The sequence below is a fragment of the Phoca vitulina genome, unplaced genomic scaffold, assembly GCF_004348235.1.
Source record: "Phoca vitulina isolate PV1807 unplaced genomic scaffold, GSC_HSeal_1.0 scaffold22, whole genome shotgun sequence".
Taxonomy (NCBI): Eukaryota; Metazoa; Chordata; class Mammalia; order Carnivora; family Phocidae; genus Phoca; species Phoca vitulina.
This window is the reverse complement of record NW_022589725.1, coordinates 46,592,951-46,605,800: the sequence shown is the minus strand read 5'-3', so window position 1 is coordinate 46,605,800 and position 12,850 is coordinate 46,592,951.

Genomic DNA, 12,850 nt, shown 5'->3' with positions numbered 1-12,850 from the left:
AGCTTTAAATTCTAGTCCAAAAAAGAAAAGATGGAAAAAATAACCTCAAAAAAAATAACAAGAGGCAATACTGACTGCCAGGGACCTAATCAATATGGACATTAGTAACATGTCAGAACTAGAGTTCAGAATGACGATTTTAAAGATACTAGCTAGGCTTGAAAAAAACATGGAAGATATTAGAGAAACCCTTTCTGGAGAAAAAAAAGAACTAAAATCTAACCAAGTCGAAATCAAAAAGGCTATTAATGAGGTGCAATCAAAAATAGAGGCTCTAACTGCTAGGATAAATGAGGCAGAAGAGAGAATTAGTAATATAGAAGACCAAATGATGGAAAATAAAGCAGCTGAGAAAAGAGAGATAAACAACTACTGGATCACGAGGGCAGAATTCGAGATAAGTGATACCATAAGACAAAACAATATTAGAATAATTGGGATCCCAGAAGAAGAAGAAAGAGAGAGAGGGGCAGAGGGTATATTGGAGCAAATTATAGCAGAAAACGTTCCTATTTTGGGGAAGGAAACAGGCATCTAAATCCAGGAGACACAGAGAACCCCCCTCAAAATCAATAAAAATAGGTCAACACCCCAACATCTAATAATAAAACTTAGGAGTCTCAGAGAAAAAGAGAAAATCCTGAAAGCAGCTTGAGATAAGAGATCTGTAACCTACAATGGAAGAAACATTAGATTGACAACAGACCTATCCACAGAGACCTGGCAGTCCAGAAAGGACTGGCATGATATATCCTGAGCACTAAATGAGAAAAATATGCAGCCAAGAATACTATATCCAGCGAGGCTGTCATTGAAAATAGGAGAGATAAAAAGTTTCCAGGATAACCAAAAACTAAAGGAATTTGCAACACAAAACCAGGCCTACAAGAAATCTTGAAAGGGGTCCTCTAAGCAAAGAGAGAGCCTAAAAGTAACATAGACCAGAAAGGAACACGGGCAATATACAGTAACAGTCACCTTACAGGCAATACAATGGCACTAAATTCCTATCTTTCAATAGTTAATCTGAATGTAAGTGGGCTAAATGCCCCAATCAAAAGACACAGGCTATCACATTGGATAAAAAAACAAGACCCATCGATATGCTGTCTGCAAGAGATTCATTTTAGACCCAAAGACACCTCCAAATTGAAAGTGAAGGGGTGGAAAACCATTTACCATGCTAATGGACACCAAAAGAAAGCTGGGGTGGCAATCCTTATAGCAGACAAATTAGATTTTAGACCAAAGACTGTAATCAGCAATGAGTAAGGACACTATATCCTACATAAAGGGTCTATCCAACAAGATGATCTAACAATTGTAAATATCTATGTCCCTAACATGGGAGCAGCCAATTATATAAGGCAATTAATAACAAAAGCAAAGAAACACATCGACAACAATACAATAATAGTGGGGGACTTTAACACCCCCCTCACTGAAATGGACAGATCATCTAAGCAAAAGATCAACAAGAATATAAAGGCTTTAAATGACACACTGGACCACATGGACTTCACAGATATATTCAGAACATTCCATCCCAAAACAACAGAACACATTCTTTTCTAGTGCCCATGGAACATTCTCCAGAATCGATCACATCCTAGGTCATAAATCAGGTCTCAACCGGTACTAAAAGATTGGGATCATTCCCTGCCTATTTTCAGACCACAATGCTTTGAAACTAGAACTTAGTCACAAGAGGAAAGTCAGAAAGAACTCAAGTACATGGAGGCTAAAGAGCATCCTACTAAAGAAGGAATGGGTCAACCAGGAAATTAAAGAAGAATTTAAAAAATTCATGGAAACAAATGAAAATGAAAACACAACTGTTCAAAATCTTTGGGATGCAGCAAAGGCAGTCCTAAGAGGAAAGTATATAGCAATACAAGCCTTTCTCAAGAAACAAGAAAGGTCTCAAGTACACAACCTAACCCTACACCTAAAGGAGCTGGAGAAAGAACAGCAAATAAAACCTAAACCCAGCAGGAGAAGAGAAATAATAAAGATCAGAGCAGAAATCAATGAAATACAAACCAAAAGAACGGTAGAACAGATTAACGAAACTAGGAGCTGGTTCTTTGAAACAATTAATAAGATTGATAAACCCCTGGCCAGACTTATCAAAAAGAAAAGAGAAATGACCCAAATAAATAAAATCATGAATGAAAGAGGAGAAATCACAACCAACACCAAAGAAATACAAACAATTATAAGAACATATTATGAGCAACTCTACGCCAGCAAATTAGATAACCTGGAAGAAATGGATGCGTTCCTAGAGTTGTATCAACTACCAAAACTGAACCAGGAAGAAATAGAAAACCTGAACAGACCTATAACCACTAAGGAAATTGAAGCAGTCATCAAAAATCTCCCAACAAACAAAAGCCCAGGGCCAGATGGCTTCCCAGGGGAATTCTACCAGACATTTAAAGAAGAATTAATACCTATTCTTCTGAAACTGTTTCAAAAAATAGAAATGGAAGGAAAACTTCCAAACTTGTTTTATGATGCCACCATCACCTTGATCCCAAAACCAAAGACCCCATCAAAAAGAATTACAGACCAATATCCTTGATGAACATGGATGCAAAAATTCTCACCAAAATACTGGCCAATAGGATCCAACAGTACATTAAAAGGATTATTCACCATGACCAAGTGGGATTTATCCCTGGGCTGCAAGGTTGGTTCAACATCCACAAATCGATCAATGTAATACAATACATTAATAAAAGAAAGAACAAGAACCATATGATCCTCTCAGTAGATGCAGAAAAAGCATTTGACAAAGTACAGCATCCTTTCTTGATCAAAACTCTTCAGAGTATAGGGATAGAGGGTCCATACCTCAATATCATAAAAGCCATCTATGAAAAACCCACAGCGAATATCATTCTCAATGGAGAAAAACAGAGCTTTCCCCCTAAGGTCAGGAACACAGCAGGGATGTCCACTATCAGCACTGCTATTCAACATAGTATTAGAAGTCCAAGCCACAGCAATCAGACAACAAAAAGAAATCAAAGGCATCCAAATCGGCAAAGAAGAAGTCAAACTCTCACTGTTTGCAGAGGATATGATACTTTATGTGGAAAACCCAAAAGACTCCACCCCAAAACTGCTAGAACTCAGACAGGAATTCAGTAAAGTGGCAGGATATAAAATCAATGCACAGAAATCAGTGGCATTCCTATACACCAACAAGACAGAAGAAAGAGAAATTAAGGAGTCGATCCCATTCACCATTGCACCCAAAACCATAAGATACCTAGGAATAAATCTAACCAAAGAGGCAAAGGATCTGTACTCAGAAAACTATAAAATACTCATGAAAGAAATTGAGGAAGACACAAAGAAATGGAAAAATGTTCCATGCTCATGGATTGGAAGAACAAATATTGTGAAGATGTCAGTGCTACCTAGAGCAATCTACACATTTAATGCAATCCCTATCAAAATACCATCAACTTTTTTCAAAGAAATGGAGTAAATAATCCTAAAATTTGTATGGAATGAGAAAAGACCCTGAATAGCCAGAGGAATATTGAAAAAGAAAAGCAAAGCTGGTGGCATCACAATTCCGGACTTCAAGCTCTATGACAAAGCTGTCATCATCAAGACAGTATGGTACTGGCACAAAAACAGACACATAGATCAATGGAACAGAATAGAGAGCCCAGAAATGGACCCTCAACTCTATGGTCAACTAATCTTTGACAAAGCGGGAAAGAATGTCCAATGGAAAAAAGTCTCTTCAACAAATGGTGTTGGGAAAATTGGACAGCCACATGCAGAAGAATGAAACTGGACCATTTCCTTACACCACACACAAAAATAGACTCCAAATGGTTGAAAGACCTAAATTTGAGACAGGAGTCCATCAAAATCCTAAAGGAGAACACAGGCAGCAACCTCTTCGACCTCAGCCGCAGCAATTTCTTCCTAGAAACAGCGCCAAAGGCAAGGGAAGCAAGGGCAAAAATGAACTATTGGGACTTCATCAAGATAAAAAGCTTTTGCATAGCAAAAGAAACAGTCAACAAAACCAAAGGACAACCCACAGAATGGGAGAAGATACTTGCAAATGACATATCAGATAAAGGGCTAGTATCCAAAATCTATAAAGAACTTATGAAACTTAACACCCAAAGAACAAATGATCCAATCAAGAAATGGGCAGAAGACATGAATAGACATTTTTCCAAAGAAGACATCCAAATGCCAACAGACACATGAAAAAGTGCTCAACATCGCTCAGCATCAGGGAAATCCAAATCAAAACCTCAATGAGATACCACCTCACACCAGTCAGAATGGCTAAAATTAACAAGTCAGGAAACGACAGATGTTGGCGGGGATACAGAGAAAGGGGAACCCTCCTGCACTGTTGGTGGAAATGCAAGCTGGTGCAGCCACTCTGGAAAACAGTATGGAGGTTCCTCAGAAAGTTGAAAATAGAGGTACCATACAACCCAGCAATTGCACTACTGGGTATTTACCCCAAAGATACAAATGTAGGGATCCGAAGGGGTACATGCACCCCGATGTTTATAGCAGCAATGTCTACAATAGCCAAACTATGGAAAGAGCCAAGATGTCCATCGACAGATGACTGGATAAAGAAGAGGTGGTGTATATATATACAATGGAATATTATGCAGCCATCAAAAGGAATGAAATCTTGCCATTTGCAACAACGTGGGTGGAACTGGAGGGTATTATGTGGAGCGAAATAAGTCAATCAGAGAAAGACATGTATCATATAGTCTCACTGACATGAGGAATTCTTAATCTCAGGAAACAAACTGAGGGTTGCTGCAGTGGTGGGGGGTGGGAGAGATGGGGTGGCTGGGTGATAGACATTGGGGAGGGTATGTGCTATGGTGAGCACTGTGAATTGTGTAAGAGTGTTGAATCAGAGACCTGTACCTCTGAAACAAATAATACATTATATGTTAAAAAAAAAAAGAAGAAGAAGAAGAAGATAGCAGGAAGGGAAAAATGAAGGTGGGAAATTGGAGGGGGAGACAAACCATGAGAGACTATGGACTCTGAGAAACAAACTGAGGGTTCTAGAGGGAAGAGGGGGTGGGGGGATGGGTTAGCCTGGTGATGGGTATTAAAGAGGGCACATACTGAATGGAGCACTGGGTGTTATACGCAAACATTGAATCATGGAACACTACATCAAAAACTAATGACGTAATGTATGGTGATTAACATAACATAATAAAATTTAAAAAATGTAAAAAAAAATAATAAATTCCAGTCCGAGGCTGCAATGAGGAAGCATTACTGCAACTTCCCCAGCAACAGTGTTCTAGATGCTCTTGGGGTTAAAGAGATCTTGGAGCCAATTCATAGCTCCTGTGGTTCGAATATGGTCACTGCAAAAACCTGATTTTCTTTTTTTGCCTTAGAGAAACTTTGCACATGGTTTCTTAGTGCTCATCTTAGATCTGGAACATTCTAACTTAACACGGACTACTCCCCTTTGACCATGCTCTCTCCCCTAGTGACCTTATTTGATCCTGTGGCCTTAAATAGCCTCCGTGGCTGATGGCTCCTGAGGTGCACCCCCAGGTCCATCATCTCCTCCGAGCTGCGCAGATGGACGTCCAACTGTGGATTGACACTTCCAAACGCCACCTCAAACTCAGTATGGCCAAACCTGAACTTCTGAGTGCTGCCTCTCCCAGTTTTCCTCTCAACAAGTTCATAACCATCCTCCCGTAGCCATCCTCCCAAAAACTTAGGAATCACTCCCCCAAAATATATCCTGAATCATTCAGTTCTCACCACTTCACTGACAGAACCAGAGTGCAAGTCACCTTCCCTGCTCACCTAGGTTATTATATTGTGAAAGCTTCCCTCCCTTCTTCTCTCTCACTTATTTTTACTTTTTTATGTTTTAAAAACTCTTTATTATGGAAAATTTAAAACATATAAGAAGTAAAAAGTAATAAAGTAATAAAGTAATAAACCTCCATAAACCCATCACCCAGCTTCAAAATACCAGCATTTTGCTCATATTATTTTTATCTTTTTTCACACAATACTGGTATTTTGTTTTATTTCAGAACATTTAAAGCAAATCTCTCCTATCATGCCACTTTTTTCTGTAAATACTTCAGTATGCATCTGTAAAATTTTTAAGAAACATAATCACCATAGTATTGTCATATCTAACAAAATTTGCAAATACTTCTTTCATAATGTACATATTGTCTTAAAAACCTATTTTTACAGGTGTTTTGGTGGAATCAGGATCCAAACAAATTCCACATATTGCATTTGGCTAATTTGTTCCTTAAATCTCTTTTATAATCATCCTTCCCCTCCTTTTTATGGTATTAATTCAGGGGAACCTGGTCATTTATCCTGTGTTTTCCACATTCTGGAATGATTGATGACATCCTCATGGTGTCATTTAAATTGTCTCACTGTTCCTTGCTATTTCCTGGAAGAAAGGTGGTAGCTAGTTCCACAGGTTTGATTAAGTTTAGGTTACATTTTTACGGCAAGAATACTACATAAGTGATGCTAAAAACTTCTTTCTGCATATACCGGGAGGTATAATGTCTACAGTTCCGGTTTTAGTTCAGAATCCCTTCAAGTCAAAATTAATGGAATGGTGCTATAATTTTTAAAATTCTGTGAGAATTCTATTTGGTGATCCAAACCCAGAGTCTACACAGTAAGTGGGAAAAGTGAAGCAACATGATTAGTTATGACTGGTTGAAGATAAGGGATAGGGGTAAGGACCTGGCAATGAGGCATCTAAAAATCACAGGCCACCTGTCTCACCACTGGGATCAGATACTGAATGGATGTCATCCTGAGATGGGCCCTTGACTTGCATCCTTTTCTTCCTCCCAGGTGTGACCCTCACCTCCACCCTACCAGCCCTCTGTTCTGTCTGGACTTCTGGGGCAGGGTGCTCTGCCAGAAAGGGGCCTTTGTTGATGTTACATTGATTTTTACATTCTCTTTTAAAGAGAAAATGCCAGCTACTTCACAGCATAGTCAGTACTAAAAAAATCTTGATCTCACTAAGAATGGGCCAGTCATCTCTTGAATGTTTTAGAAGAATGATGAAACAAGATATTTTGAGTTGAAGAGAAGAAAAATTGGTCAATAGAACTTTAGTCGGCAAGGAGTTAAGGATGGGGGGAGCTGACAGTTCTAGGCTTAGGATATGGAAGATACTAGAGTAAGTCTTTTCAGCTTTAGTGTCTTCTTAACTATCCAACCCATCCATCCACTGTGGGCTGTACCCCAAAAGAAGATAGGTCAAAGATACGTTCCCTAATGACCCCCATTATTATGAGGGATAGTCTGTGTGTAACAGGAGGAAGGGATAGTGTTTTGGAAGAGAACAGACTAGACCTCGAGGGTGCTACCTCCCAATAGCGTGTAAGGGTTCTAAGATTAAGCAGGTCTATGAATTGCATTTCAAGCTGTGTAGAAGGACATCAAGTTAAACTTAGCATATACTATCTTGTTAAATTCCCGTAACAAGCCTATGATGGTAGGTATTATTCATCTTTATTTTGCTGATGAGAAAGCTGAGACTCAGAGAAGTGAATCAAACTGATTTAAGTCTCACAGTCAGTAGTATGTTTTATTTTTTTTAATGGATTTTGTAACACTGTCCTCTGAAAAGCCTAGAAACAATGAAAGACCCAAAAGTAATGTGCACCATAGATGTCTCTATGGCATTTCTCACGAAAACAAAACTCGGTTTCTTTAGAAAAGTGTCCAATTCCAGGTATGGGGAAGGAAATGTACAAAATGAATTTGGAACATATTGTTATATTAGAAAGCAAAGAAGTAACAGCGACTACTAGAGTTGTGTCAAAATGAGTTATTAGCCAACTTGAGAGCCAACTAAAGGTCAGAAAGACCCTCTCAAATTGGTTATTAAAATTAGAGCATCAAAAAATAATTAGGGAGGATTGAAAAACATTAAATATGTTAAAGCTCACAGTTCATAAAGATATCTTTAAAATTCCATTCCCTGGGCACCTTTGGAAGATTCTAGGAAACCATTTTGTTGTTTGGAAAATTGGCAAATAAAAGGGTAAAACCCATGCATTTATCCTTCTTTTCCCATATGAACTATATCTCAGTGTAACTGAATAGTTGATGAGAAGTTTCTCTTTACAGAAGTATTCCAGCTAATAATTGAAGAGAGAATGATAGAATTAGAAGATAACCATTTGACAACACTTAAAATAGTGGATCTGGAGACCCATCTTCAATAACTGCAAACTTCACACTTATAGGTACAAACAACAGATATTACGGGTTTCCTGATAAAAGTACAGAATACCACTTATGAAGTGTTCTTGGCAAAATGGAACCTGAATATAATTAAGCCTATAGATACCAATACCAATTTCCAGGAAATAAGGAGACAGAAGAACATGATAAATGACACCATAGGGCTACAGTTGGCAAAATCTTGACTGTGGGAACTCTAAAGGAAGAATGAACCAATTTCTTCAACAAATAAATAGAAGCTATAGGGCACCTGGGAGGCTCAGTTGGTTAAGTGTCTGCCTTCAGCTCAGGTTATGATCTCAGGGTCCGGGATCAAGCCTGGCATCAGGCTCCCTGCTCAGTGGGGAATCTGCTTCTCTCTCTCCTTCTGCCCCTCCCCATCCCCCTCCCCCTCTGTTCATGCTCTGTCTCTAGCTTTCTCTCTCTCAAATAAATAAATAAAACTTTTTAAAATAAATAAATAAATGGAAGCTATAAAAAATTTTTTTTTGATGGAGTAATTGGGGGAGAAACCTATCAGTTAAGAGACTTAACACATAACCAATTGAAATGCATGAACCTAACTTGGACTCTGTTTTGAAAAAACAAACTATTTAGAAATATGAGAAAATGGGGGAAATTTGAACACTGAATATTTGATGATATTAAGGAATCATTGCTGATACTTTAGGTGTGATAATGATATTGTGATTATGTGATTGTGTGTATGTGTGTGTGTACACACATTTTCCTTTTAGGGACACAAACAAACTTTTCTTATTTTGAGTTTTATTAAGAATTTTAAAGTCTAAATATTTTGGGGCACCTTGGTGGCTCAGTTGGTTAAATGGCCGACTCTTGGTTTTGGCTCAGGTCATGATCTCAGGGTTCTAGGACTGAGCCCCACATCCAGCTCTGCTCTCAGCAGGGAGTCTGCTCAAGGATTCTCTCTCTCCCTCTCTCTCTGCCCCACCCCCTGCTCAAGCTCTCTCTCTCTCAAATTAATAAATAAATCTTTTAAAAAGATCTAAATATTTCATAGAGGACTGGGAAGCCTTCCTGGACACTACACCCTCCTGCATTAAACATGTCCACATACCTCACTGCGCACACACCCTGATGATGTGCAGTTTGGCAGCACAGGGAGTGTCTATATTTTTACAATTTGTAGAAAACAGGCATTTAGATTTCAAAATTTATATTCCTAAATTACCAGCAGCAGTTTTAAACATTTCAACAATGCTTATGAACTCCACTTTTTCTGATGTTTGGGATTTGCTTCAAAATAACACGAGACAAGGGAAAGTGGGTAGGAAAATAGATGAAAGAGGATTTGACAAAACAGCTATCTGTGGAGCCTGGTTTGTGGGTTCATTGGGGCTTACATATACTTTTCCATACTTTTGACATGTTCCAAAATGAAAAGTTAACCACAACAACAGCTAACCATTTCCCTCCAGACAATATCCTTGGTTATTAGGACCCACAATTTTTTGACTGCTAGCAGTTCCTATTTCCTACCTTATCTTCTACTTCTCAGAAGTACACTTTGTTCTAACCAAAGTGTGTTATTCATTGTCTCCCAATGTCAGGCGGAGACCCCAGACTTTGAGGACATGCATTATATTGTCCTGTTGCTGGAACCAACCCATCTGTCATCATTCCAGGTACATGGTTCCTTGGTCTGTCTCCTTTAATGCTTCCCATTTGACAATACACTTTTTCCTCTGGGAGCATTAGTAACACATGAGTATGTGTATCTCACTTTCAGCACTGACATTGTTAGTTACCTTTCTGTATACATGTGGCTTTCATTCCTGTCTAAGATATAAGTCCCTGAGACCCAAAACCTTGTCTTGTACTTATTGGTACACACAGAAGACTTAGCACTATGGTCTGTAGTAAATGATGAAAGAAATATGACTTAAATGGCTGTAATGACTCAGATGCTAGAGGTAGAGCCTTTGAAAGGAAAAAGATGGTGATATCTGAAAGCAAAGTTAGGAAAAAGAAAAGCTAGAAGTGAGGCAATCTGCCCAGAAGAGGAAAAAAAATTACCTGGTGACAGCCTTTTGAATACTTTGGGCTTAGTGTGGGAAGATTCTGTCTTATGCCTTTAGCAGATAATATTAGCAGATTTTCCCCAGGCTCTAAGTAAAGTGTCATTTTGTGCACACACAAGGGACTTTTATTTCCTGCTTACAGCATAACACTTCTGTCTGCCCCAAATGTTCAGTTGCCAAAGTACACAATCTGGTTGAAACACCCTGAACCACTCATTAAATGGACATTACTCAGTTCCTTTTATTAATCCTAATTTCTTTCTAAAATGTATCTCAAATAGCCAAAGGAAAATAAAGATTATTTGAGAAACAGAAAGCCTGCCTCTGCCATTTACGTGACTGGCTAGAATACTATCCCTTTGTTCCTTAATCCATTTTTTTTTTTAATGTGGCAAATACACATAACATAAAATTTACCATTTTAGCCATTTTTAGATCAGTTTAGAGGCATTAAGTACATTCCGTTGCTGTGCAACTATCACTACCATTCATTTCCAGAACTTTTCCATCTTGCAAAACTGAAACTCTATTCTCATTAAACACTAAGTCCCCATTGTCTATCCCCCAATCCCCTGGCAGCCCCCATTCTACTTTCTGGCTCTATGAATTGGACTACTCTAGGTACCTCATATAAGTGGAATTATACAGTATTTCTCTGTGCCAGGCTTATTTCACTTAGCATAATGTCTTTAAGGTTAGCCTAGGTTATAGCATGTGTCAGAATTTCACTCCTTTTCACGTTGAATAATAGTCCATTCTATGAATATACCACATCTTGTTTACCCATTCATCCCAATGTCATTTGGGTTGTTTCTACCTTTTAACTATTGTGAATAATGCCACTATAAACATTGGTGTAGAAATATCTGTTCAAGTCCCTATTTTTCAATTCTTTTGGGTAAATACCCAGCCCAACCCATGTTTGGAAGCCATTATTTGCAGTTATAACTTCTTAGGCATCCTGAATATTTTCCTTCTCCCTTCTCTTATTTTTTAAGTAATTCTAGAAGATTTATCTTCAATTTCTAGTCTTTGGTAAGCCCCATATAAAAAGCAACAGCCTCTAAGTGTCAGGAGATTGTCAGAGTTGATTTGGAAACAGGAGCCAGGCGGGTATGGATGGGCGCCGAGCCATCTGATTCAGTCCTTCCTGCTACACCTGGGCCTGATTTAGAATAACAGATGCTTCAGTCTCCAGGCTTGAGGATTTGGAACGACTGTTCAGTAAACAGCAGGAGGGCAGGGTAAAAACAGAGCCCAGGAATTTGAGCCTCCCATCGAGAAATGGCTGAGTGTGGCTGTGATTCACGGGAGCGGGAAACCGGCAGCCCAGAGTTAAGGATTGCAGTGACATGCCATGCTAATGAGGCATTGCTGTGGCCCTCAGTGACTAATCAACTCTGCCCTTCCCTGGCCTGAGTTTACCAGCTTTTAGAAAAGGGATCCTGTAAAACATGCTTACTCTTCAGAGCCATTGTGAGGAAAGATTAAATATTAAAAGAAATTCAGGCTTTGAAAAAAAAAATCATATAATTTCTAAGTATTCCCGTGAATCCCCCACTATGGTTAATGCACGCTTTCAGAACAAAGTAGAAGACCCAAGAAAGAGAGAAAATGCCCAGCCCTTTCTGAGCAGGAAGTTCTGTGGGTTCTTTTCTAATCTAGTACTGTTAGAAAACATGAGTGGCCTGTAGTAACCTTTTGTAAAAGGCCCATCCAAGCCTCTAGATTACAACCAAATTCCTAACATGATTTCTAGAGTCAAATAACTAATTAAAACCTGCAGAAGATTCTGGAGGGGTTCTCTTTACCACAACGTCCAGTGAGATGGAGAAACATCTGCTTTATTTTCTTAGCATAAATTCAGCCTAATGCTTAAATCCATCACTACTATTAATTCCTCAATTCAGAAAGAAGAGAATAAAAGCACTTGAAAAAAATCTCAGTGAACCTCTGCAAATGAGCAGGTGCTGCAGATCAAACTACTTTAACATGTGAAAGGTCTGACAACTAAAACCATTCTAAGCATTAGGCAAACTAGCTCCTTCTTTCCAAGATTATTGGCTAGAAAAGCCAGGTGACACCTCTTTTAAATTGCTCCCATGTTTGCCCTAAAAAAAAAAGGGGGGGGTGGGATTTGGCCAGTAGCAACATCTGCTGGGTCCAGGCTCTGTTTTGGAGCATGGCCAGGACATTACTGGAGGTAGAAAAAAGCCTCCAACCTCTATTTCAAGAAACTTCATCTCAGGGTGTTGGCAGAAGAACCAGGGAGTCTTACAAGAGCATCATCTCAACAATGCAATTTCTTAGGCATATGAAACTGCTTTTTAGCAGTTTTAGTGGTTTTTAATGGTTTTTTAACAGTTTAGTGGTTATTTTGGAGAGCCAGGCCTAGTAGCTGAGATCAGGCCCTCATGAATGAGCCATTAAAAGAACCTAAAAGACAACAGTATTGTATTATAATCATTAATCTTGACAAGAGACTAGAACTTAATGATTCCAATCACTAA